Source organism: Sus scrofa, chromosome 6, assembly GCF_054392235.1.
Source record: "Sus scrofa isolate SSC_HxYL_T2T_F1_AM1 chromosome 6, Sscrofa_HxYL_maternal_Yorkshire_Landrace_v2.0, whole genome shotgun sequence".
NCBI lineage: Eukaryota > Metazoa > Chordata > Mammalia > Artiodactyla > Suidae > Sus > Sus scrofa.
Window position 1 is genome coordinate 21,940,824 of NC_139388.1, and position 25,282 is coordinate 21,966,105.

The 25,282-nt window shown below is 40.5% G+C and overlaps 1 protein-coding gene across 10 annotated transcripts in view; it reads left to right on the plus strand.

Moving 5' to 3' along the window:
* The window catches only part of LOC146402252 (uncharacterized), a 1,625,488-nt gene that overhangs the window by 124,262 nt on the left and 1,475,944 nt on the right, over nucleotides 1-25,282 (plus strand). Inside the window, exon 1 of one of the 10 annotated variants that reach the window (XR_014805645.1) lies at nucleotides 16,111-16,162. The exons of the other annotated variants lie outside the window; for them this stretch is intronic. The gene's annotated coding sequence lies outside the window, so the exon portion shown is untranslated. Of the gene's footprint in view, nucleotides 1-16,110; nucleotides 16,163-25,282 lie in introns of those variants that run through there. 10 annotated transcript variants of the gene reach the window in all.

Sequence of the window (25,282 nt, forward strand, 5' to 3'; positions counted from 1 at the left end):
AACCAAGATATGGAAACAATCTAAATGTCCATCAACAGATGTATGGGTTAAGATGCGGTACATAAATATAAAATGGCTTATTTATTTTATAACTCAAATGTTGTATGTACCTTTTAATCCCCTTCACCTGTTTCACCCAGCCCCACACTGCCCCCCTCTGGCAACCACCAGATTGTTCCCTGTATCTGTGACTCATTCTGTTGTTTTTGTTTATTCATTTGTTTTTGCATTTCTCATGTAAGTGAAGTCATACAGTATTTATCTTTCTCTGCCTGACTTATTTCACTCAGCATAATACCCTCTAGGTCCATCCATGTTGTTGCAAATGGCAAGATTATATTATTATTTTTATTTATTTGTATTTGCTTTTCAGGGCTGCACCCACAGCATATGGAAGTTCCCAGGCTAGGGGTCGAATCAGAGCTATAGCTGTGGGCCTACGCCACAGCCACAGCTATGTGCTTTACAAGCTTCATCTGTGATCTACACCACAGCTCATGGCAACACCAGATCCCTCACCTACTGAGTGAGGCCAGGAATCAAAACCAATGCTCATGGATACCAGTTGGATTCGTTTCTGCTGAGCCACAATGGGAATGCCCTCATTATTGTTATTATTATTATGATTATTATTTGCTTTTTAGGGCTGCACCTGTGGCATATGCAGTTTCCCAGGCTAGGGGTCGCATCAGGAGCTGTAGCCGCCAGCCTACACCAGAGCCACAGCCACGCCAGATCCGAGCTGCATCTTCGACCTATAGCAGAGCTCACAGCAATGCCAGATCTTTAACCTACTGAGTGAGGTCAGGGATCAAACCCGCAACCTCATGGTTATTAGTCGGATTCATTAACCACTGAGACATGACGGGAACTCCCATGGATCTCTTAGAATTAGTGGTTTTTTTTTTTTTTTTTTTGGTTTTTTTAAATGGTGTCTTGAACTAATCAGATGTTTGCCTTCCCCCTTACATGTCTCTTCTTGAATATCTGCTGATTATCTAACCTGTACCAGGGCAAAGCCTGCTTTAGACTCAAGTAATGAGAGTTTTCCAGTGCAAAAAAGAACTTCATAGTTGTTTAGGAGTTGCAGCATCTGAATAGATTAATTTAGTTTGCAGAATATCATGAAATCTGGTTAAATTGGTTGTGAATAATGGCATATATAATTATGTGAAAAAATCAGTTATCATTATATGTATAGTGGTATACCAAAATATTTAAAGATAATTTCTAGGAGGAAAGAAAACTTAAATCTGTAAACATTCTGATTTATGACTTATTAGGGATTTTTGCTGGAAATTTGAAGAAAAGGACCAATTATTCTACTGCTGTTTTAGAATCTCTTGGACAATATTGAATCATGGTGGTGTGAGACTTATTAGCAAAAGCATTAGAGTCCAGAAAAGTCAGGAGGGGTTTTTCCTTAGTGATTAACATTAAAAATTAACATTATATAGTTAATTTAAAGTACTTTAAGAAATAATTCACTTACTCTTCTCCTTGTATGAATATTCTGCTACTAATTGTTAGAAGTATCAAGGAAACTTTTTCCCTGATCTAAAGCTTAAGCTTTCCTTTACTTAATTTCACCCCATTACTCTTGCTGACATCTCCTTGTTCAGATTAAATAGTCACTCTCCATTTTCAGCCCTGCACACCTCAGCTGTGTTTCTGGAATTTGTGAACTGGATTAAATTCTTCTGTCTCTCTCTTGGCTTTTCGCCTTCCTTTTCTCTTACTCTGCTTGGCACTTTCTTCAGTTTATTTCATGTTTTGAGAGTTAAAGTGCTCAGGCCTGCATCCAGCAACTCATCTCAAAGAGATCTATCAAAGCTGCTCTGTATTCATGTTCACTGGACTCTCTGGTCGGGCCGGGCATTGAGCCTGTTGCTTTTTGCATCGACTCCCATTTTAACCATTTGGCAGTCTTGTGAGGTGGTTATCATCATTCTCATTTTATAGATGAAAAAACAGAATCAGGTGGAAAACCCGGGTTTCAGTCTCAGATCTGTCTTATTGATTTTAAATCCAAGGTTCTTTCTGCTCTACCCTATGGCAATAAGCCCGAGTTCTTTTTGGCAGCCTTTTCACATTATAAATTAAGGTCTAATTAACTTTTCATTCAGCTTTATGGAGATATAGTTGACATATAACATTTAAGCTGTACAGTGTGTTGATTTGACGCACATCTATTTCAAAATGATTGCCACCGTAGTGTTAGCTAACACATCCATCATATCACATAACTACCATTTCTTTCTTCGTGGTGAGAAGATTTAAGCTTTACTGTCTTAGCAACTTTCAATTATGTAATGCAGTAGTATTAAGTATAATCACTATGCTGTACATTAGAGCTCTAGAATTTATCTTATAGGTATAAATTTGTCTTTTAGGAGCTGCCCTCGCAGCATGTGGAAGTTCCCAGGCTAGGGGTCAAATCGGAGCTACAGCTGCTGGCCTACGCCACAGCCACAGCAATGCAGGATGTTATCCGCATGTTCGAGCTACACCACAACTCATGGCAACGCTGGATTCTTAACCCACGAAGTGAGGCCAGGGATCGAGCCCGCATCCTCATGGATATTAGTCGGAGTTCGCCTCAGTGGGAACTCCCAGGAAATCCTTGTGCGTTTTTTTTTTTGGAAGAGAAAGAAAATTTGTATTTGACTGTACAATACACACACATACCTAAAATTTTTATTATGCATCATTTGAAAATGATGGGAACTCCCTGGAAATCCATAATCCTGACTAACATCTCCCCTTCTCCCGCTCCCCCCAGTCCCTGGTAACCACCATCTAGTCTCTATGAGGGCAGCTTTTTTAGATTCCACATATAAGTGGTACTACATATATCGTGCCTTTCTCTGGCTGACTTATTTACTTAGCATTATGTCCTCAGGGTCCATCCATGCTGTTGCAAATGGCAGGATGTCCTTTCTAGTTTCTCATGGAATACATATATTCCATTGTTTATATACGAACAGCACATCTTTTTTAAATCCAGTCATACAACTCAATAGCAAAAAAAAAAAAAAAAAAAAAAGAAAAAAAAAAAGCAATCCTATTAGAAAATGGGCAGAGAAAGCAAGTAGACATTTGCCCCAAAAATACATACAAGTGGCCAACAGGTACGTAAAAAGACATTTTTTTTTTTTTTTTTGGTCTTTTTAGGGCCGCACCTGTGGGATATGGAGGTTCCCAGGCTAGGGGTCGAATTGGAGCTACAGCTGCCATCCTACACCACAGCCACAGCAACGCCAGATCTGAGCTGAGTCTGTGACCTACACCACAACTCACGGCAACGCCGGATTCTTAACCCACTCAGGAAGGCCAGGAATTGGACTCGCAACCTCGTGGTTCCTGGTTGGATTCGTTTCCGCTGTGCCACGACGGGAACTCCCATAAAAAGACATTTGACATCACTAATTGTCAGGAAAATGCAAATCAAAACCACTGTGGGATATCCCCTCACTGAGATGCAGAAGACAAGAGGTAACAGTGTTGGTGAAGATGTGGAGAAGGGAATCCTCTGCACCACTGGGGGGAATGTGAACTTGTGCATCCACTGCGGAAAACAGTATGGAAGTCCCTAAAAATATAAGATCTACCACGTGATCCAGCAATCCCACTTCTGGGTGTGTATATCCGAAAGAAGTGAAAATAGGATCTCAAAGGGATTTCTGCACTCCCGTGTTTATTGCAGCATTCTTCTCAATAGCCAAGATACGGAGACACCTCTAAGTGTCCGTCAGTGGATGACTTTTCACTTCAGGGTTTCTGCTTTAGAAGGCCTTTTGGCTGATGACATTATAAAAATTAATCACATTTTCTATACCAACTCTTCCCCATTCCCAATCCTGTTCTCAGCTCTTAAATTTCCACGGTGCATTTTAGGTTGTTCGTTTGTGTCTACACATCTAACCTCTTCGGGTTTCTTTCAATAATTTAGCAGTCTTTATCAGTGTTTGCAATGCCTCCTCATATATTACCATTTGTGAATTTCATTAACAAGTTATTTTGCTCCCTCCTTCAGGTCATTAACGAAGATGCTAAATGAAACTCAATCCATCAATTCCTGTGCCACCCCGGTAGCAAACTAGGTACTCAGAGTTTTATGATTATTTCTTGTTCGTGACTCTTGAGCCAGTTCCCAAATCAGCTGAGAGTACTCATAGCCAAGCCAATTTCAATTAATTCTGCAAGGAGAATTTCATGAGCTAAAGCAGCACCTGCTTCACTAAAACTAAGATGAATCACTTGCATTCACTTAACCTACGAAAATTAAAAGTTGTGTCCAAGTAGCAATTATGGAAAATTTCTCTGGTGATAGTAAGTCTTTTTTTTTTTTTTTTTTTTTTTGAGTTTCTGTTTATCTCATATGTTCCTTGACCAGGAACTATTTCTTAAAATAACCATTTTTCAGTTACATGTTTGAAAAATAAGTGAGAATATATGTTTTTGTCTTTATAATTTAGAGGATTACTTTTTTTTTTTTTGTCTTTTTTGGGTCGCACCTACTTATGGAAGTTCCCAGGCTAGGGGTCAAATTGGAGCTATAGCTGCTAGCCTGCACCACAGCCACAGCAATGCCAGATCCAAGCTGTGTCTGTGACCTGTACCATAGCTTACCTCAAAGCCGGATCCTTAAACCACAGAGCGAGGCCAGGGATCGAACTTGCATCCTCATGGACACTAGTCGGGCTTATTACTGCTGAGCCACAATGGGAACTCCTAGAGGATTACTTAAATTGTATTGGTTTCCTTCTCTACAGCATCCTGCACACAGTTTATGTTGAAAAAAATCTTGTGCTCAGCATTTCATAATAGAAAATGTACTGGCTTTGGAGTCAGCAGTCTTCAAACCTCTGCTTTACTCCTTCCTAGTTGCATGATTTTGGGCAAATAGTAACTCCTCCATGTCTATACAAACCTCAGAATAATGTCACAGTGTAATAAAATTTATAAAAATAACAATTTAGGAATAATAATTCCTATCTTACTATCTTTCAGAATTTTCATGAGGATTAGAGTCGATGAGATGTAATAAGTACTCAACAAAATGTAGCCATTATTTTTTTTTTGTCTTTTCAAGCGCTGGACCCGAAGCACATGGAGGTTCCCAGGCTAGGGGTCGAATCAGAGCTGTAGCCGCTGGCCTACACCACAGCCACAGCAACGTGGGATCCGAGCCGGGTCTGCAACCTACACCACAGCTCACGGCAATGTGGGATCCCACTGAGTGAGGCCAGGGATCCAACCTGCAACCTCATGGTTCCCAGCTGGCTTTGTTAACCACTGAGCCACAATGGGAACTCCCTTTGGCTTTTTTTTTTTTTTTTTTAATGTAGCCATTATTGAACTGAATTTTTTTTCTTCATTTGCAGAGACTTCTGGACCTACTCATGTATTCATATAATTGTGTTCCATAAATTAATTTTAAAATAGTCAAAAGTCCAATAAGAAAAAATAAGGAAGCCTAATATGAAAAACGACCAATCTCACTAGGAATTAATGAATTTCAAATAAAAAAATGAGATTCTATTTCATACCCACTGGACTTACAAGAATTTCATTGGCCAGGACCATTATCAAGTTGACAAAGATGTATGGAATCAAGAACTCAGACACTGTTTATGGGAATCTAAAGAATCATCACTGTTCTAGGTTTTTTTTTTTTTAATTTTATTGGAGTATAGTTGATTTACAATGTTGTGTTAGTTTCAGGAGTACAGCAAAAGTGATTCAGTCATAAATATATATACATACATCCATTCTCTTTCACATTCTTTTCCCATATAGCTTATTACAGAATATTGAGTAATAATATTGTGCTATACAGTAGGTCCTTGTTGGTTATTTATTTTATATATAGTACTCAGTATATGTTAATCCCAAACTCTAATTTACCCCCCATCTTTCCCCCTTGGTAACCATAAGTTTGTAGGTGTTTTAAAGTGTGCTCCTCAATTGAATATCAGTATAACCTTATGAAATTTCAGTACTTCTAGGGAATTTCAGATTTTTTAAAAAATTACTCAATGAATTTTATAGGTGTACAACAATCATCATAACCAAATTTTTACAGCATCTCCATCCTGAACCCTCAGTGCATCCCCCCACCCCCCCACCTGTCTCATTTGGAAACCATAAGTTTTTCAAAGTCTGTGAGTCAGTATCTGTTCTGCAAAGAAGTTCATTGTGTCCTTTTTTCAGATTCCACATGTAAGTGATAGCATTTGATGTTGGTGTCTCATTGTCTGACTGACTTGACTTAGCATCATCATTTCTAGGTCCATCCATGTTGTTGCAAATGACGCTATTTCCTTCCTTTTACTGGCTGAGTAATATTCCATTGTGTATATGTACCACATCTTCTTGATCCAATCCTCTGTTGATGGACATTTAGGGTGTTTCCATGTCTTGGCTACTGTATATAGTACTGCAGTGAACATTGGAGTACATGTATCTTTTCGAGTCATGGTTTTCTCTGGATAGATGCCCAGGAGTGGGATGGCTGGATCAAATGGTAGTTCTATTTTTAGTTTTCTGAGGAATTTCCATACTGCTTTCCACAGTGGTTGTGCCAATTTACATTCCCACCAGCAGTGTAAGAGGGTTCCTTTTTTTCCATACCCCTCTCCAGCACTTATTGTTTATACACTTTTTTTTTTTTTTTTGTCTTTTTGCCTTTTCTAGGGCTGCTCCTGAGGCACATGGAGATTCTAATTGGAGCTGTAGCCACTGGCCTATGCCAGAGCCACAGCAACGAGGAATCCGAGCCACGTCTGCAACCTACACCACAGCTCACGGCAACACTGGATCATTAACCCACTGAGCAAGGCCAGGGATCGAACCCGAAACCTCATGGTTCCTAGTTGGATTCATTAACCACTAAGCCACAACGAGAACTCCGTTTATAGACTTTTTGATGATGGCCATTCTGGCTGGTGTAAGGTGGTACATCATAGTAGTTTTGATTTGCATTTCTCTAATAAAGAGTGATGTTGAACATCTTTTCATGTATTTTTTGGCCACATGTATGTCTTCTTTGGAGAATTGTCTGTTTAGATCTTCTGCCCATTTTTTGATGGGGTTGTTTGTTTTTTTGGTATTGAGCTCTAGGAAGTGTTTCTAAATTTTGGAGATCAATCCCTTGTCAGTCGATTCATTTGCAGAGATTTTCTTCCATTCTGTGGGTTGTCTTTTCTTTTTGTTTAGGGTTTCCTTTGCTGTGCAAAAGCTTTTAAGTTTAATTAAGTTCCCTTTGTTTATTTTTGTTTTCATTGTCATTATTCCAAGAGGTGGATCTGAGAAGATGTTGCTGTCGTTTATGTTGGAGAGTGTTTGGCTGAATTTTTCCTTGAAGAGTTTTGTAGTGTCTGGTCTTATATCTAGGTCTCTAATCCATTTGGAGATTATTTTTGTGTATGGTGTTAGGGAGTGTTCTAATTTCGTTCTTTTCCATGTGGCTGACCAGTTTTCCCAGCACCACTTATTGAAGGGGCTGTCTTTTCTCCATTGTATATTCTTGACTCCTTTGTCATTATTAGTTGACTGTAGGTGTGTGTCAGAGAGATTTGTAAAAGGAAGTTCATTATACAAGGATGTTCATTGAAGTACTGGTTATAACTGTGAAGCAGTAGAAGTAAGTAACTTATTGGAATGGATAAATGTATGTGTATCTATATCTATGTCTATACTATGGCATATTCGTTACCGGAATTCTATGAGTGAGGAGTTAATAAGGCTGCATGTGCTAGAGAACCAGCTACTGTACTTTAGCCAAAAAATAGATGTTGCTTTTCCCACTTAATATGAAGTCCAGAGACTGGACTGCTTGTCTTTGCTCTGGTAGCTCCACAAATCCATCAACAGACCAGGCTTCTATACATCCTGCTCTGCCATACGTGGCATGTAGCTCTTTTTCTTATGGTTACAAAATGGCTGCATTACCACTATGAATCACATCCTCATCCTTGGTAGGAAAAAAAGTAAGAAAAAGAAACAGGAGGAGGAGGCAGCTGAGGCATTGAATTTTCCTGAGCAATCCCAAGCAGACTTTGCTCAGTCTTATTAGCAAGAAACTGAGCTGCAAAAGCCTGGAGAATATTCTCTAATTTTTCAGGGCACATGACTATATTGCAAAAACATTATGTTTCTCTTAGTAAGAAAAAAGTATTGGAGTTCACGTCATGGCTCAGTGGTTAATGAATCTGACCAGGAACCATGAAGTTTCAGGTTCATTCCCTGGCCTCGCTCATTCGGTTAAGGATCCGGTGTTGCCCTGAGCTGTGGTGTAGGTCACAGACACAGTTCAGATCTGGCGTGGCTGTGGCTATGGCATAGGCCGGCGACTACAGCTCCCATTTGACCCCTGGCCTGGGACTTCCATATGCCTTGGGTGCGGCCCTAGAAAAAAGACGAAAAGACAAAAAAAAAAAAGTATTGGGTAGGCAACTGGCAGTGTCTACCCCCTCTACTTAGAAGCTGAGGGAGTTCCTGTCGTGGCTCAGTGGTTAACGAATCTAACTAGTATCCATGAAGATGTGGGTTTGATCCCTGGCCTTGATCAGTGGGTTAAGGATCCAGCGTTGCCGTGAGCTGAGGTGTAGGTTGAAGATGCAGCTCGGATCCGGTGTTGCTGTGGCTCTGGTGTAGGCCAGTGGCTACAGCTCCGATTGGACCCCTAGCCTGGGAACCTCCATATGCCTCGGGAGTGGCCTTGGAGAAGACAAGAAAAAACAAAACAAAACAAAAACAAGCTGAGAAAAAAAAGAACTTTATTCAGATTTATCAATCTCGATGAATCTCAGAAGCACAAGTTGAGTGAAAATCTAAGGAACAGAACAACATCCGTGCTGTGATACAGGTTATATGATTTTTAAAAATCCGCATGCAAAATAATGCTATATATGTGTTAAAAATGCAAAAACATGTCTGGCAAAGTTATACAACTTGGGAGAATAAGAGAGGGGAATAAAGCAGGTCTGGCTTCAAAGAGGGTTTCAATTGTTGCTTTAATGTGTGATTTTTACGTGAAAGTTTTGAAATAAAAGAAATAATATGAGCATATTTTATGAAATTATATATTGAAGAACTTACTTCTAAGTTATCTGAATTGAGTCTCATCTTCCAGGTGCCTAACTGCAATGTTTTTTTTTTTTTTTTTCCCAAAATCTTTCTGTTCCAAACTTCTTAGATATAGAAGAATCGACCCTGAGGTGACAATTAATTAAATTGATATAATCAGTTTCTAAGAATGAAATCTGTCATTTTAAAGCCCAAAAATAAATATTTTGAAGGGAAACATATTAAGAAAACATAAATAGGGATTTGCTTTGGCACTCTATTAAAATATTTAATTTTAAGTAACAATGAAATAGTTCCTTATGTTATCCGGTGCCCTCCACACCCTGAAATTCTTAGGGAGGAAATTACAAAGATGAAAACTAAATGGCATTTGATACGAGAGTACAATTGGGTTTTTTTTTTTTTTTTTTAGTAATATAGGTTGTATTATAAGACTTATGAAAATACGTTGTTACACAAAAGTGATAAAGTCTGTAAAATTCTTTTCCAATTCCAAAACCAAGTTTAAAGCTTAAAATATTAACTGGCAGCTGTAATTAGATGATAAAGGCCAGCTTAAATGATAAAAGCATTTATTTACCCTGAGATTTGCCTTTATAATTTCTATTACTTGTTTATTATACACTTATTCAGTAAACTTTTATTATTCACCTTTTATATATGAGGGCTTTGCCAGGTACTGGGCGTTCAGACATTACGCAATTACTGTCATTTAAGAAGCTAATGGAGAACACAGACCTGTTAAAAAAAAAATGCAATGAAGAGTTCCCGTTGTGGCTCAGAGGGTTAAGAACCTGACTAGTATCCATGAGGATGTGGGTTAGATCCCTGGCCTTGCTCAGTGGGTTAAGGGTCCAGTGTTGCCTTGAGCTGCAGTGTAGGTTGTAGATGTGGCTTGGATCTGATGTTGCTCCAAGTTGCAGTTGGAGCAGCTTCTATCTGGAGCTGCTCCAACTGCAGCTCCAATTGGACACCTAGCCTGGGAACTTCCATATGCTGCAGGTGTGGCCCTAAAAAGAAAAAAAATGCAATGAGAGTATTAAAAAAAAAAAAAAAAAAAAGGGAGTTCCTGTGGTGGCGCAGTAGTTAACGAGTCTGACTAGTATCCATGAAGACGTGGGTTTGATCCCTGGCCTCCATCAGTGGGTTAAGGATCTGGCGTTGCCGTGAGCTGTGGTGTAGGTCACAGACGTGGCTCAGATCTGGCATTGCTGTGGCTCTGGCATAGGCTGGTGGCTACAGTTCCAATTAGACCCCTAGCCTGGGAACCTACATATGCCACAAGAGCGGCCCTAGAAAAAGGCAAAACGACAATAAATAAATAAAAAAAAATAAAAATAAAAAAAAAGAACGATTAACCATCAGAGGCCTTTGACTGCCTTTGGGACAGGAGATGGAAAACCTTAATTTATTTAATGATGGAATCCATCAATCCAGCAGAAAGTGTATGGCACCCTCAGAACAGAAGAATTTGAGACCAGTTGAATGAAGGACCCTCACAAAGTGTGGCCAGGGAATAAAGAAACTACAAGGCCTGGGAGGTGTGTACCACCCTTAAGCTCAACCGGAGGAGGAAGAAGAAACTGTCACATCTCCTTCCCCTCTGAACCTCTTGCCGCAGCTCCCCATTGGCTGAATATAACCAGAGGTAATAGGGCCTGACTGCTGACAGATGTCGTGCATGTAGGTGACCCTTTTGGGAAAGAAGATAGGTGGGGAAGGGTGAAGATGGGGCAAACGCAATACCTGGCGGTATGAGTTTAGCTGGTCTGAGACAAATAAGAAGCTCCCTGAGAAACTGCAGTGGGAGGGGAAGGTTGTGAGTGGGCCAGTCCGTATCAGAAGAACAAAAGAGGAGCTTTTGTTCTGGGTTTAATGTGGCTGGAATTTAGGGCCTGCATTGTGTCTTGGGTGGGTTTGCGTCATTAGGAAAGACAATCCCTCTTTTCCGTTTAGGGTGAAATGAGATGTCGAAACAAAATGGTCAAGTTCTCTGAGTGATTCTGAAGTTTGCATTGGCCGTGTGCCGCTGCCCTGTAGACTATGTATCCGTGTTTCACTTCTCTTTCTCTGTCTTTCTCTTTTGTCCTCCCCCCAACTCTGGGGAAAACGTGTCTTGAACTCTGCCCCTGCTTGGAATTCAACAGAGTGTGTATGTGTGTGTGTGCGCACGCGGGCGGGCAAGCATGTGTGCATGTGCATGCAGCCTGAAGAAGTCTGTACACTCTTCTTCAAAAATAGGCTTTTCAAATATCTAAAATATGGTATATAGGATTATGAAGGAAACAATTATATTAAAATGCTGTTATTATTATATCGAAAAAGTTGTAAAATAAGAGCTACTTTGTATATTAAAAAGGACATTCCTCTAGCACGTCTGTTAAATATTGTAATTTCACTGTAATGATGCAATAGTAAGCACAGAAAGTACGTCAGGGTAGCAGTGGTCCTGCTCCATGACAACATCTGTGATTCTGCTAGTGACAGAGGCAATTCAAGGAAGTGTTACATTCACCTAGAAGTTAACACAAATTGAGATGGGATTTTTTTTCCCATCCAAGTTTTGGACTTACTGGTGGTCTGTGGACCTCACATTAAAAAAATACCTGTTTTATAACTTACTTACAATATTTTTGAACAAATGAAGTGAGTTTTACTCTCATTAAATTCACCAAACATAGGGTAAATGTATTATGCCAAATATTGTACTAAAGAGGTACATAGTGAGGGAAAGCGTCAAAAAAAATTTTTTTTATTGGAGTGTAGTTAATTTATAATGTCGTGTTAGTTTCTGGTGTATAGCAAGGCGAATCAATTATACATATACAGGAGTTCCCGTCGTGGCGCAGTAGTTAACAAATCCGACTAGGAACCATGAGGTTGTGGGTTCGGTCCCTGCCCTTGCTCAGTGGGTTAACGATCCGGCGTTGCCGTGAGCTGTGGTGTAGGTTGCAGACGTGGCTCGGATCCCTTGTTGCTGTGGCTCTGGCGTAGGCCGGTGGCTACAGCTCCGATTAGACCCCTAGCCTGGGAACCTCCATATGCCGCGGGAGCGGCCCAAAGAAATAGCAAAAAGACAAAAAAAAATTATACATATACATATATCCATTCTTTTTCCCTTATAGGATTTTACAGAACATTGAATAGACCTCTCTGTGCCATACGACTAGGTCTGTGTTAGTTTTCTATTTTATATAGTAGTGTGTTTGTATTAATTCCATCCTCCCAATTTATCCCTCCCCCCAGCTGTTTCCTTTGGTAACCATAAGTTTGATTTCAAAATCTGTGAGTTTGTTCTGTTTTATAAGGAAGTTCTTTTATAGAGTTTTTATTAGATTCCACATGTAAGTGATATCATGTAATATTTACCTTTGTCTAACTTCACTTAGTATGATAATATCTATGTTCATCCATGTTGTTGCAAATGGCATTATTTTTCTTCTTTATGGCTGAGTAATATTCTGCCTTCTTTATCCATTCCTCTCTCGATGGACTTCTTACATGTCTTGCCTATTGTAAATAGTGCTGCAGTGAATATTGGGGTGCATGTATCTTTTCAAATTACGATTTTCTCTGGGTATATGGCCAAGAGGGGATTGCTGGATCCTATGGTAGTTCTATATTTAGTTTTTGAAGGGACCTCCATAATGTTTTCCACAGTGGTTGCACCAATTTACATTCCTACCAACAGTGTAGGAAGGTTCCCTTTTCTCCACACCCTCTCTGGCATATGTTGTTTGTAGACTTTTGATGATGGCCATTTTTTTACATTTTATTTTTATTCTTTTTGGCCATGCCCATGGCACATGGAAGTTCCTGGGCCAGGAACTGAATTCCAGCCGCAGCTGCAACATATGCCGCAGTTGCGGCAACACCTCATCCTTTAACCCACTGTGTCATGCCAGGGATCAAACCAGTGCTGCCTCAGAAATAACACCAGATCCTTAACCCACTGTGTCACAGTGGGAACTACTGATGATGGCCATTCTGACTATTGTGAAGTGGTACCTCACTGTAGTTTTGATTTGCATTTCTCCAATAATTAGTGATGTTGAGCATCTTTTCATGTGCTTTTTTCCCATCTGTCTTGTCTTCTTTGGAGAAATGTCTATTTAGGGAAAAATTTTTTCAGCACTTTAAAATTCTGTAGAAAAATGTAATTATCTCCAAATGACTAGTCACAAAGCATTAGAATGCAATAACTAAAGATTTCATCTGCTACTTCAGAGATAATTTATACACAGTGATACTCATAGAATTATATACTGAATTTAATGTAATAAATACACAACTGCTAAATTGTAACAATGAAAAATGTGACAGAACTTTAGCCAATTAGAGTCATTGTTAATTCTTACAATTGGTGGCAAGTCATGGCTTATTTCAGGGAATAGGCTGCAAAGACATTATCTTCCACAAATGTTGTTGCAGATGTACTACATTTAAAAACTTTCAGCTGAAGTAAAATGTAAAGACAAGTGAATGCGACATAAACGTCTTTTTTTTGGTTTTGTTTTTTTGCCTTTTCTAGGGCTGCTCCTGTGGCATGTGGAGGTTCCCAGGCTAGGGGTCGAATCAGAGCTGTAGCTGCCAACGTACACCAGAGCCACAGCAACGCGGGATCCGAGCCTCGTCTGCAACCTACACCACAGCTCATGGCAATGCTGAGTCCTTAACCCAATGAGTGAGGCTAGGGATCGAAACGGCAACCTCATGGTTCCTCATCAGATTTGTTAACCACTGAGCCACGACGGGAACTCTGACATAAATATCTAGATCAATGAATTTTCGCAAACTGAATGTGCCCATGTAACCAGCACCCTGATTGAGAAACAGAATCTGAAACCCCCACCGCCACCCCCTCCTTACTCGCTCCCGACATTATGCCTCCTTGGGGTCCTTGCTGTCTAACAGCATGTATTCATTTAACCTACCCTTGTGCTTTATGTCACTTGCGTTACACAATGTGTACTCTTTTGTACCTGATTTCTTTCACCTAACATTATGCTTGTGTGATCATTCCATATTGCTGCTTTGAGCATTATTTATACTCATAGCCACTAAGATTTCTTTGCGTGAATAGACCACAATTTATTTGTTCATCCAACCATTGATAAGTATTGGGATAATATAAATAGCAGTGAACGTTCCAGTGCAGTATCCTTTTTTTTTGGCTGCACTCATGGCCCATGAGAGTTCCCAGGCCAGGGATTGACCCCAGGCCACAGTAGTGAACCCAGCTGCTGCAGTGACAGTGATGGATCCTTAACCTGCTGCACCACAGGAGAGCTATTTCTATTGGGTAAATGCTCTGGAATGGAATTACTGAGTTATATAAAGTGGATAAGTTCAGCTTTAAAAGATACTTCAAAATATTTTTCCAAAGTGATGGTAGCCCTGCTATATAGCACAGGGAACTATATCTAGTCACTTGTGATGGAACATGATGATTGATAATATGAGGGGAAAAAAAATATATGACTGGGTCACTTTTCTGTACAGCAGAAATTGACAGAACATTGTAAATCAACTATAATAGAAAAAATAAAAATCTTAAAAAAAAAAACTAAGTGGTGGTAGCAATTTACACTTCTGTCAGAGCTTCTAATTGCTCCAGATTCTAGTTATGACTTGGTATTTTTTTTTAATCATTTTAACTTTAGCCATTCTCGTATGTGTATGTAGTGTGTTGTTTTGTGGTTTAAATTGACTTCTTCTTGTGGGCAATGAAATTTATGATCTTGTCATATGTTTATTGCTTATTTGGATATCTTCTTTTTTGAAGTATCTGTTCAAGAATTTGTGCTTCTATTGGGTTTTCCTCATTGTTAGTTTCCTTGTTGGATATATGTATTGCAAGAATCTCCCATCATTCTGTTGGGTACTTTTCACTCTGCTAATAGTATATTTTGGGGGAAAGATATCCTTAAGTGTATTACAGTCCAATTTATCATTTAAGAAATTTATGGTTAATGCTTTTTGTGTTCTGTGAAAAAAATTTGCCTACATTTAAGATCATTAAGAAGTTCTATATTTTCTTCTAACATCTTTTTTAGTTTAATATTTTATATTTAGGTCTGCAGTTCATCTAGATTTTATTTTCGTGCTTATTTGAAGTAGATAACAAAGTAAGTCTTTTTCCGTAGGGATATCAAATTAACCTAGACCCAAATAAAGAAGAATTCCCCATTGTATCTCCTCTAGTCATAAAAGTCTTTTTTTGGGGGGCGGAAGGAGGCTCTTTTGTTCCATTGGTTGTATCGTCTATTCTTGTGCTAATGCCACGCTATCTTAATTATTAGAGCTTTACGCTAAGCCTTCTAAATAGTAGTATAAATCTTCTTTTTCTTCAAGATTTCTAGATGTACTACTCTTTATTTTTTTTTTTTAATTTTTAAATTTTTTTGTCTTTTTGTCTTTTCTAGGGCTGCACCCGTGGCACATGGAGGTTCCCAGGCCAGGGGTCGAATCCAAGCTACAGCTGCCGGCCTACACCACAGCCACAGCAATGCCAGATCCGAGCTGCATCTGCGACCTACACCACAGCTCATGGCAATGCCAGATCCTTAACCCACTGAGCAAGGGTAGGGATTAAACCTACAACCTCATGGTTCCTAGTCGGATTTGTTAACCACTGAGCCACGATGGGAATTCCAAGATGTATTACTCTTTAAATCAGACCAAATAAAAAATTCTGTTTGAGAGGATGGAGCAATCCGGACTAGACAACTCTTTGGATGAAGAATTATATCAGCAGGCAGATAATCATAGCGAATCCTTTACATTATATCTAAGAGAGAACCATTAGAATCTTTGTCCAAGTTGAGATAAAGTGTGTTATAACAGGAAGCTCACAGGCTTTGAAGTCAAATCTGGTGGAACATGTAGTACTCACCAGGTTTCTGATTGAGAGCCAGCAAATATTTACTTCATACCTACTATATATCAAGTGATAGTTTGTGCATTTCTGCTGTAGCAGATGATTAATTTTATTTATTTATTTATTTGTCTTTTTAGGGTTGCACCTGTGGCATATGGAGGTTCCCAGGCTAAGGGTTGAATCGGAGCTGTAGCTGCCGACCTACACCACAGCCACAGCAATGCGGGATCCAAGCCACGTCTGCAACCTACACCACATCTCATGGCAATGCTGGATCCTTAACCCAGTAAGCAAGGCCAAGGATTGAACTCCTGGATACTAGTTGGATTCGTTAACTGCTGAGCTATGACGGGAACTCCAGATGATTAACTTTATTAATTTTTATGATCCCCATTTCCTCTTTTGTAGGATATAATATTGTAAAGATATATTCTAATATCCCACAAACTTATATCCTTGTCTTATAAACTGATTAAGATTCTGTGGCCTTGGGAGTTCCTGTTGTGGTTCAGCAGAAATGAACCCTACTAGTGGATGGGGGTTCAATCCCTGGCCTTGCTCAGGGGGTTGGGGACCCGGCATTGCCATGAGCTGTGGTGTAGGTCGGAGACGTGGCTTGGATCCCGTGTTGCTGTGGCTGTGGCTGTGGGTTCAATCCCTGGCCTTGCTCAGGGGGTTGGGGACCGGCATTGCCGTGAGCTGTGGTGTAGGTCGGAGACGTGGCTTGGATCCTGTGTTGCTGTGGCTGTGATGTAGGCTGGCAACTGTAGCCCCGATTTGACCTCTAGCCCAGGAACTTCCATATGCCGCAAGTGGGGCCCTAAAAAGACAAAAAAAGAAAAAAAAAAAAAAAAGAGAGAGAGAGAGAGATTCTGTGGCCTTAAGCTACAGAAACTGACCAAAATAGAATTTATTAGAGAGACACTTGATGACTCATAAAATTAATTAATGGTTGAAGGAAAGAATGTTAAGAAGGACGAGGGTCAAGATAGCTCAAGAGAAGGAACTTTTTTCTTTTTTTTTTTTTGGTCTTTTTGCTATTTCCTGGGCTGCTCCTGCGGCATATGGAGGTTTCCAGGCTAGGGGTCGAATCGGAGCTGTAGCCACAGGCCTACGCCAGAGCCACAGCAACGCGGGATCCGAGCCGCGTCTGCTCACAGCTCACGGCAACGCCGGATTGTTAACCCACTGAGCAAGGGCAGGGACCGAACCTGCATCCTCATGGTTCCTAGTCGGATTTGTTAACCACTGCGCTATGACGGGAACTCCAAGAGAAGGAACTTATAGAGAAACTAAGTTCTCTAAAAAGAGTCCAAGGCAAGATTTAAGTGACAATAATTTATTGGAAGTTCAATTCCCAGAAGGTAGAGTGAGAGAAGAAGGATATGAAGCAGGAGAAGATGGGGAACAAATGCAAGTGATGCGTTACTGTGTGGCTGCTGTTATATGATGAGTCTCGGTTTCTCCATAGCTGCATCTTCTGAGCTGTGTGCAGTGGCCAGCTGGACACAGCACAAAGCAATTGGCTTCCAGTCTAATGCAGTAAAACACAGGCCATTTGCCTGCCAGCTCCCGTGTCTTCTCTCCCATTATCCCAGAGGGGAGATAGCTCCTCCCCTGTTGGATCACCCAGTCCCATTAGCCATCCTCCATCCCCTGGGATATGCTTCCTCTGAGCCACAGCATGAGACAGCGGGACCGTGTGGCCTTGCGTGGAGTTAAGGTCCTACTAACAACCCAGGTAGAACAAAGTAGCTGAGGGCCTGGAAGATGGATAAAGTGGGAAGCTTCTTAATGAGGTGCATGTGATCGGTCCTAAATACATGAATCTGGGAGGCAGCAGTTCTTCAAAGTTAGGGTTGTAGCATGGACAAAAATCAAACCAAGGTAAATACACAAGCAGATAAATTCTTTGGTTGTTAGCCCATCAAAAGGCTGTTATCTCCTTTTTTTTTTTTTTTTTTTTTTTTTTTGTCTTTTTAGAGCCAAACCCACAGCATATGGAGGATCCCAGACTAGGGGTCAAATTGGAGCTGTAGCTGCCTGCCTGCACCGTAGCCACAGCAACACCAGATCCTTAACCCACTGAGCGAGGTCAGGGATCGAACCTCCATCCTCATGGATCCTAGTCAGATTCGTTTCCACTGAGCCACGATGGGAATTCTCAAAAGATTGTTCTTAATGGCTAAAGTGAAAAAGAATGACCAGATTGAGTGATGGCAAGGATTTGGAGTAAATTGGAACTCTCTCATATTTTAATTTTTAAAAATTTTATTATTTTTTAGTACTCAATGAATTTATTACATTTATAGTTGTACAATGATCATCACAATCCAATTTTATAGGACTTCCAACTTACAACCCCAGCACATCCCCTCACCCCCCAAACTGTCTCCTTTGGAGACCATAAGTTTTGCAAAGTCTGTGAGTCAGCATCTGTTCTGCAAAGAAGTTCAGTCTGTCCTTTCAGATTCCACATGTCAGTGAAAGCATTTGATGTTGGTGTCTCACTGTATGACTGACTTCACTTAGCATGATAATTTCTAGGTCCATCCATGTTGCTAAAAATGCTGGTATTTCGGTATTTCGTTCCTTTTACTGGCTGAGTAGTATTCCATTGTGTATATGTACCACATCTTCTCGATCCACTCCACTGTTGATGGACATTTAGGGTGTTTCCATGTCTTGGCTGTTGCAAATAGTGCTGCAGTGAACATCGGAGTGCGTGTGTCTTTGCGAGTCATGGTTTTCTCTGGATAGATGCCCAGGAGTGGGATTGCTGGATCAAATGGTAGTTCTATGTTTAGTTTTCTGAGGAATGTCCATACTGCTTTCCACAGTGGTTGCACCAATTTACAATCTCACCAACAATGTACTAGGGTTCCTTTTTCTCCACACCCTCTCCAGCACTTACTGTTTGTAGACTTTTTGATGATGGCCATTCTGGCTGGTGTAAGGTGGTACCTCATCATGGTTTTGATTTGCATTTTTCTAATAATATGTGATGTTGAACATCTTTTCATGTGTTTTTTGGCCATGTGTATGTCTTCTTTGGATAATTCGTCTGTTTGGATCTTCTGCCTATTTTTTGATGGGGTTGTTTTTTTGGTATGGAGCTGCAGAAGGTGTTATAAGTTTTGGAGCTTAATCCCTTGTCAGTCGATTCATTTGCAAAGATTTTCTCCCATTCTGTGGGTGGTCTTTTCGTTTTGTTTAGGTGGAACTCTCTCATGTTGTTGATGTGAGTGTAAAACGGTGCTCTTTGGAAAAGAGTTAGGCAGTTTCTTTTCTTTGCATTGGTATACGATGTAGTGGTTTGAAATTTCTATGCATTGCAGAATGATCACCACGATAAGTCTATTTACCACCTGTTTACCATACGGAGTTATTACAACATTATCGACTGTGGTCCCCATGCTGTACATTTCATCCCTGTGACTCATTTCGTTTGTAACCGCAAGTTGTACCTCTTAATCTCTCATCTGTTTCACTCATCCCCCCCACCCTCGCCCCTCTGACAACCACCTGTTTGTTCTCTGCATCTGTGAGTCTGCTTCTGTTTTGCTATGTTGTTCATTTGTTTTGTTTTTAGGTTCCACATATAAGTGATATCATACATTTGTTTTTCTCTGACTTATATTTCACTTAGCATAATACATCTAGGTCCAGCCATCTTGTCACAAACAGCAAGATTCAGTTATTCTTCAGCTCTGTTTGGTTCTTCTTGATATTTTCTAAACTTTTTGTTAAACTTCTTACTATGTTCATTTTTCTCCAGAGTTTGTTGAACACCTTTATATTGATTACCTTAACTCTTTTTTTTTTTTTTTTTGTCTTTTTGTCTTTTTGTTGTTGTTGTTGTTGCTATTTCTTTGGGCCGCTCCCGCGGCATATGGAGGTTCCCAGGCTAGGGGTCGAATCAGAGCTGTAGCCACCGGCCTACGCCAGAGCCACAGCAACACGGGATCCGAGCCGCGTCTGCAACCTACACCACAGCTCACGGCAACGCTGGATCGTTAACCCACTGAGCAAGGGCAGGGACCGAACCCGCAACCTCATGGTTCCTAGTCGGATTCGTTAACCACTGCGCCACGACGGGAACTCCTACCTTAACTCTTTATTGGGTGAATTACTTATCTCTACTTTGTTTAGTTCTTCTGGATTTTTATCTTTTTGTATTAAAGTATAGTGGATTTATAAAGTTGCGCCAATTTCTGCTGTAAGCAAAATGACCCAGTCATACACATATACATTCCCTTTTTTATATTATCTTCCATCATGGTCCATCACAAGAGTCTGGATATAGTTCCCTGTGCCATGCAGCAGGACCTCATTGCTTATCCATTCTGAATGTAATAGGTTGAATTTACTACCCCCAAATTCCCCGTCCATCACTCTCCCCCTCCCCTTTGCCAACCACAAGTCTGTTCTCTATGTCTGTGAGTCTGTTTCAGTTTTGTGGAGAGGTTCATTTGTGCCGTACTTTAGAATCCAAATGTAAGTGATATCATATGGTGTTTTTGTTTCTCTTTCTGACTTACTTCACTCAGTGTGAGACTCTCTAGTTGCATGGGGTTTTTATCTTGTTCCTTCATTTGGAACATATTCCTCTTCTACCTCATTTTGTCTAGTTCTCTGTTTTTATTTCTATGTATTAGGTAGGTTGGTTACATTTCCCAATCTTGGAGCAGTGACCTTGTGTAGACCTTCTGTAGAGCCTAGGAGCACATTCCCCTCTGGTCACCAGAAGTGTATGGTCTAGGGAGCCCCCTGTGTGGTTGTGTGGGCCCTTCTGTTGTGTGGGTGATTCCTGTGGGCGTGGTGGTTGGCTGGGCTGTCCCCTGGCCTGGCCAGGCCTTCCCTATTGTGAAGGTTGTCAGTCATTGTGGGCAGGGATGGGCTGCTTGGCCTGGGGATTCCTGGGACTGGGTGGACTGACTGGTGGGTGGGTATGCCCTCTGGGGCTAATGGGCTGGAGGGAGGACTCCAGAATGGCACTTGTCAGCATCAGTGTCTTGGTGTTAGAATGAGCTCCCTCACTGGCTGCCACCAGCATCTGTGTCCACAGGGGCAGGGGTGGAATGGGGTCCCAGTTGGCTCCTTTGTCACTGGGAAGCTCTCCAAGATCAGCAAGTGGGTCTCATCCAGGCTCCCTTCAAACCGCTGCCCCTGCCCTGGTTTCTGAATCATGTGAAATTTTGTGTGCCCTCTTTAAGAGTGGAGTCTCGATTTCCTACATCTCCTGGGTGATGGAGATGTTTTATAACCTGATTGAGTGTACGTTTATCAAAACATTCAGTATGAGTGCATTTTATTTAAGGCAAATTACACCTCAATAATAAAGGACTGCTCTTCAGCACAAGTCAGTTCACTCGTCTTGGTCTACCAAGAACGCCGGCCACTAACGCTTGCCAATAAAGTCTGTCTGCCTGGTTTTCCCATTTGTCTTTTCACAGAAAGAGGGCAGGAGGGAAGGCTCATGTGCACGGCTCTTGGCTGATTTCCACTGCCCCATAGCCATTCATCTCCAGCAGCTTTGTCGAATTCAGACGAACTTCTACTCATCATTGCCCCATCCTTGAACGTTTGGACTCATGAAAAATTCTGAAGGACTGCAGCCTCCTGGACACGTTACCTTTATGTTTCTTTCTGCTTTAGCCCTTAGTTGTTAATGCTTCTATGTGTGTCTTCCACAGCGTCTTAAATGTACCATCGGCAGCGCTCCCTCTTTTCAGCCTTGTTGCTTTTCTTGGCTTTAACATCCTTCGATATATTTTGAATGGGAGACTCTTGGAAGGGACTAAGGCATAAGTGAGCATCTCAGGATGGGCAGCTGCCTCATTTTATAACTGAGTGTGGTTCCTGAGTCACTGAATCAGAAATGGGTAATACATGGAGAACCAGACTCCTTCCAATTATCTGGGGTGGTGTGTTTGCTATGAAATCATTTGTAGGGTGTCTCCTTTCAGCTCTCGTGGCTTCTTGTTGTTGGGATTTGCTATAGACTCCAGTAATGGCTTGGTTGTCTGTCTCAGTTTCCAGGCTTCCTTTGAGTGCTCCTGTCTTACTGAGTCTTTGTAGGTATTACAGTGGCATATTTTGAGATAGTGATATGTGCACTGATTTTACACTGGCAAATCCACTTCCCCTGACTCTTTAGGATTCTCTTTGAGGAGGGTTGCATTCTTCAGCAAGATTTATTCTAACCTAAATGTATGCTGTTTCGTTCTGATTTTGTCACTTTGGAAATCTCTACTTGTGCTTGCCCGCTCTCTCACTGTCATTTCTAATCAGCCTGGTACTTCTTTCAATGCTTGTATCTGTGTAATTACATTAATAGGACGATGTCCTAGGGGATTTCATCTATATTCTATCTTGAAAGTGAAAAATCAGAATCTTGTGAGTCCCTATTTCTCATGAAACCACCTTCAAAGGATTGATCATATGCATGTTTTCTTAGACTTTATCAGCTTATAAAACACTGTTACAATGAAACTGATACCACCTTCACTTTGCAGAGCAATAATTGGCTTTCTTTGAAAAAAAAAATCTAACCCAGTTCTTTCCAACTTATTTTAGATAAAAGGAAAGTGTATTTAGAAAAATGTATGTACAGGTGAAATGTAGGAGGATGTCAGTGAAGTTGAGTTTGAACATACGGCATGCCACTTATTATTAGAAGTGGGCTTTTCACCAAATCCTTTAACCCCTGAAGAAATGTTCTCAGATTTCAAGATTTCAGATTTGACCCCAGACCTATAGGATTAGAACATCTATGGGTGGAAACTGGAAATCTGTATTGGGAATGACCTCCTTAGCCCATGAGTTTCTGACGCACATGTGTCTAGTCCACAGTTTGAACTTTAATCCGGAGTTCAAGGATCCAGCAGTTCTATTATGTACAAAATAGAAATGGAGTATTTCTACTCAGGATCCAGTCCATATTGCCAAAGCTCTACATTTTTATCGTGTAATAAAATAACAACATATTTTCCCAGTAAGCAGACTTAGCAAAGAGTTCCAGGAATTAGGAATAGTAAGAGATGACTCAGTTCCATTAGGGGCAATATCTGTCACAAAGTCCATGCATTTTTTTTTTTTGCACATTTTCTTTTATTAAAGTGCAGTTGATTTACAATGTTGTGTCAATTTTTGCTTCACACCAAATTGACCTAGTCATGTGTATGTGTGTGTGTACATATATATATATATATATATATATATATATATATGTATGTACGTTCTTTTTCTCATATTATCTTCCATCATGATCTATCCTAAGAGACTGGATATAGTTCCCTGTGCTATACAGTAGGACCTCATTGCTTATCTATTCTAAATGTAATAGAATAGATAATAGTTTGCATCTATTATCTCTAAACTCCCAGTCCACCCCACTCCCTCCCCTGAAGTCCATATATTTTAAACTGGGAGAAGAATGCAGCCATGAGCATTTTTGTTTTCACTTAATAAACCTTAGAGTTTAGCAAGAGTATTTATCTGTTTTCCCTTAGATTTTCTTTTCCCCCCTAGCTGAAGGTGGAATATAACATGGAACAGTGTGGACTGGTGAAAGGCAGGGCAGGGAGTGAAACCACAGCTAGTAACTAGATAACTGAGAAGTGATCCATTTTGAAGCATCATGAGCAACAGAAACAGTACATTTAATACATTTGGAGGAGTTCCGTGTGGCTTGCTGCTTAAGGATCAGGCCTTGTCACTGCTGTGGGTCAAGTCACTTCTGTGGCACAGGTTCTGTCCCTGGCCTGGGAACTTCCGCATACTGTGGGTGTGGCCGGAAAAAAAAAAAAGGCATCTGGAGCTATCATTGTTTAGAGCGAATAGCTCCATTTAAGTTCCTGAACAATAACTCCATAATATTATAAAAACAAAAATCGATTTGCAAAGGATGGTCTAGAACGTAAAAAAAAGTTGAAATTATGTTCAGGGCCATCTGGTAAAGATGTTCTCCCTCACCTTATAACATTTCTGGAAAAAAAGACCTTTCTAAATAGCTTCTATTAAGGCCTGGATCTAAAGCAAGAAAAGGAAAATGCTAGAAGAGAAGAGAAGAAAAAAATATATTTATGCAAGAACAATGGGAGTTTTGCTGCTTTTCTTTATATAGCTGCAAAGGGTGTCATATGCCAGTGACCTACTTTGGGAAATCAAGTGAAGCAGATTCAGATGTAGATGTGTTTTGGAGTCCTGTGGTGGGACACTCAACTGAATTTCTGCCAGTTTTTGATATCAAATTTTAGAAGCAGAATTTCTGCAGGATCCTAGGGAAGAAATGCCCCAGTACTGTGCGTGATAGTTTTGGACAGTCAGAAAACATACCAGATTTTGCTGAAAGAATTCTTAATTTCCATCTATAATACACACAAGTAATAGAGATATTATAATAGTAATGACTATTAGATTGGGACTTGGTGCCAGCCAAGGTATTTGGAATCCATTCTCATATTTAATCATTGCATTAATCCTTTTATATATGTATGATTATCATTCCAACTTTACAGATGAGGAACTGAGATTTAAAGAGATCAATAAACTTACCCAAGAGATAGTGGCTAATTAAGTGACAGCTTCAAGAGATGTATTTTTGAACTTCAGATCCTAACTTTTAATTGCTCCATTAGACTCTTACTGTGTGTGTATATGTATATCAACATTTATATTTATTTTATATCCATATTTATATGTTTGCTTTATAGTTATAAATAAGCATTATGCCTCTTTCTATAATCTTGAGCCATGTGTGCTAGCGAAGTGGCAGAAAGCATAGTTTTTTTTTTTTTAAAGTGGATAGTCACCGTTACTTGGGAGAGACTTTGGAAAACCAAAAGGAAACTCTTGAAAAATTTAACATGAGGAGAGTTCCTGTTGTAGCTTAGTGGGTTATGAACCTGACTAGTATCCATGAAGATGCGGGTTCAGTCCCTGGCCTCGCTTAGTGGATTAGGGATCTGGAGTTGCCTTGAGCTGTGGTGTAGGTCGCAGAGATGGCTTGGATCCTTTGTTGCAGTGGCTGTGGTGTAGGCTGGCAGCTGCGGATCCAATTTGACCCCTAATGTGGGTATTTCCATATACCACAGGTGCATCCCTAAAAAGCCAAAAAAAAAAAAAGACAGAAAGAAAAGTAAAATTTAGGAGTTCCCGTCGTGGCGCAGTGGTTAATGAATCCGACGAGGAACCATGAGGTTGCGGGTTCGGTCCCTGCCCTTGCTCAGTGGGTTAACAATCCAGCGTTGCCGTGAGCTGTGGTGTAGGTTGCAGACGCGGCTCGGATCCCGCGTTGCTGTGGCT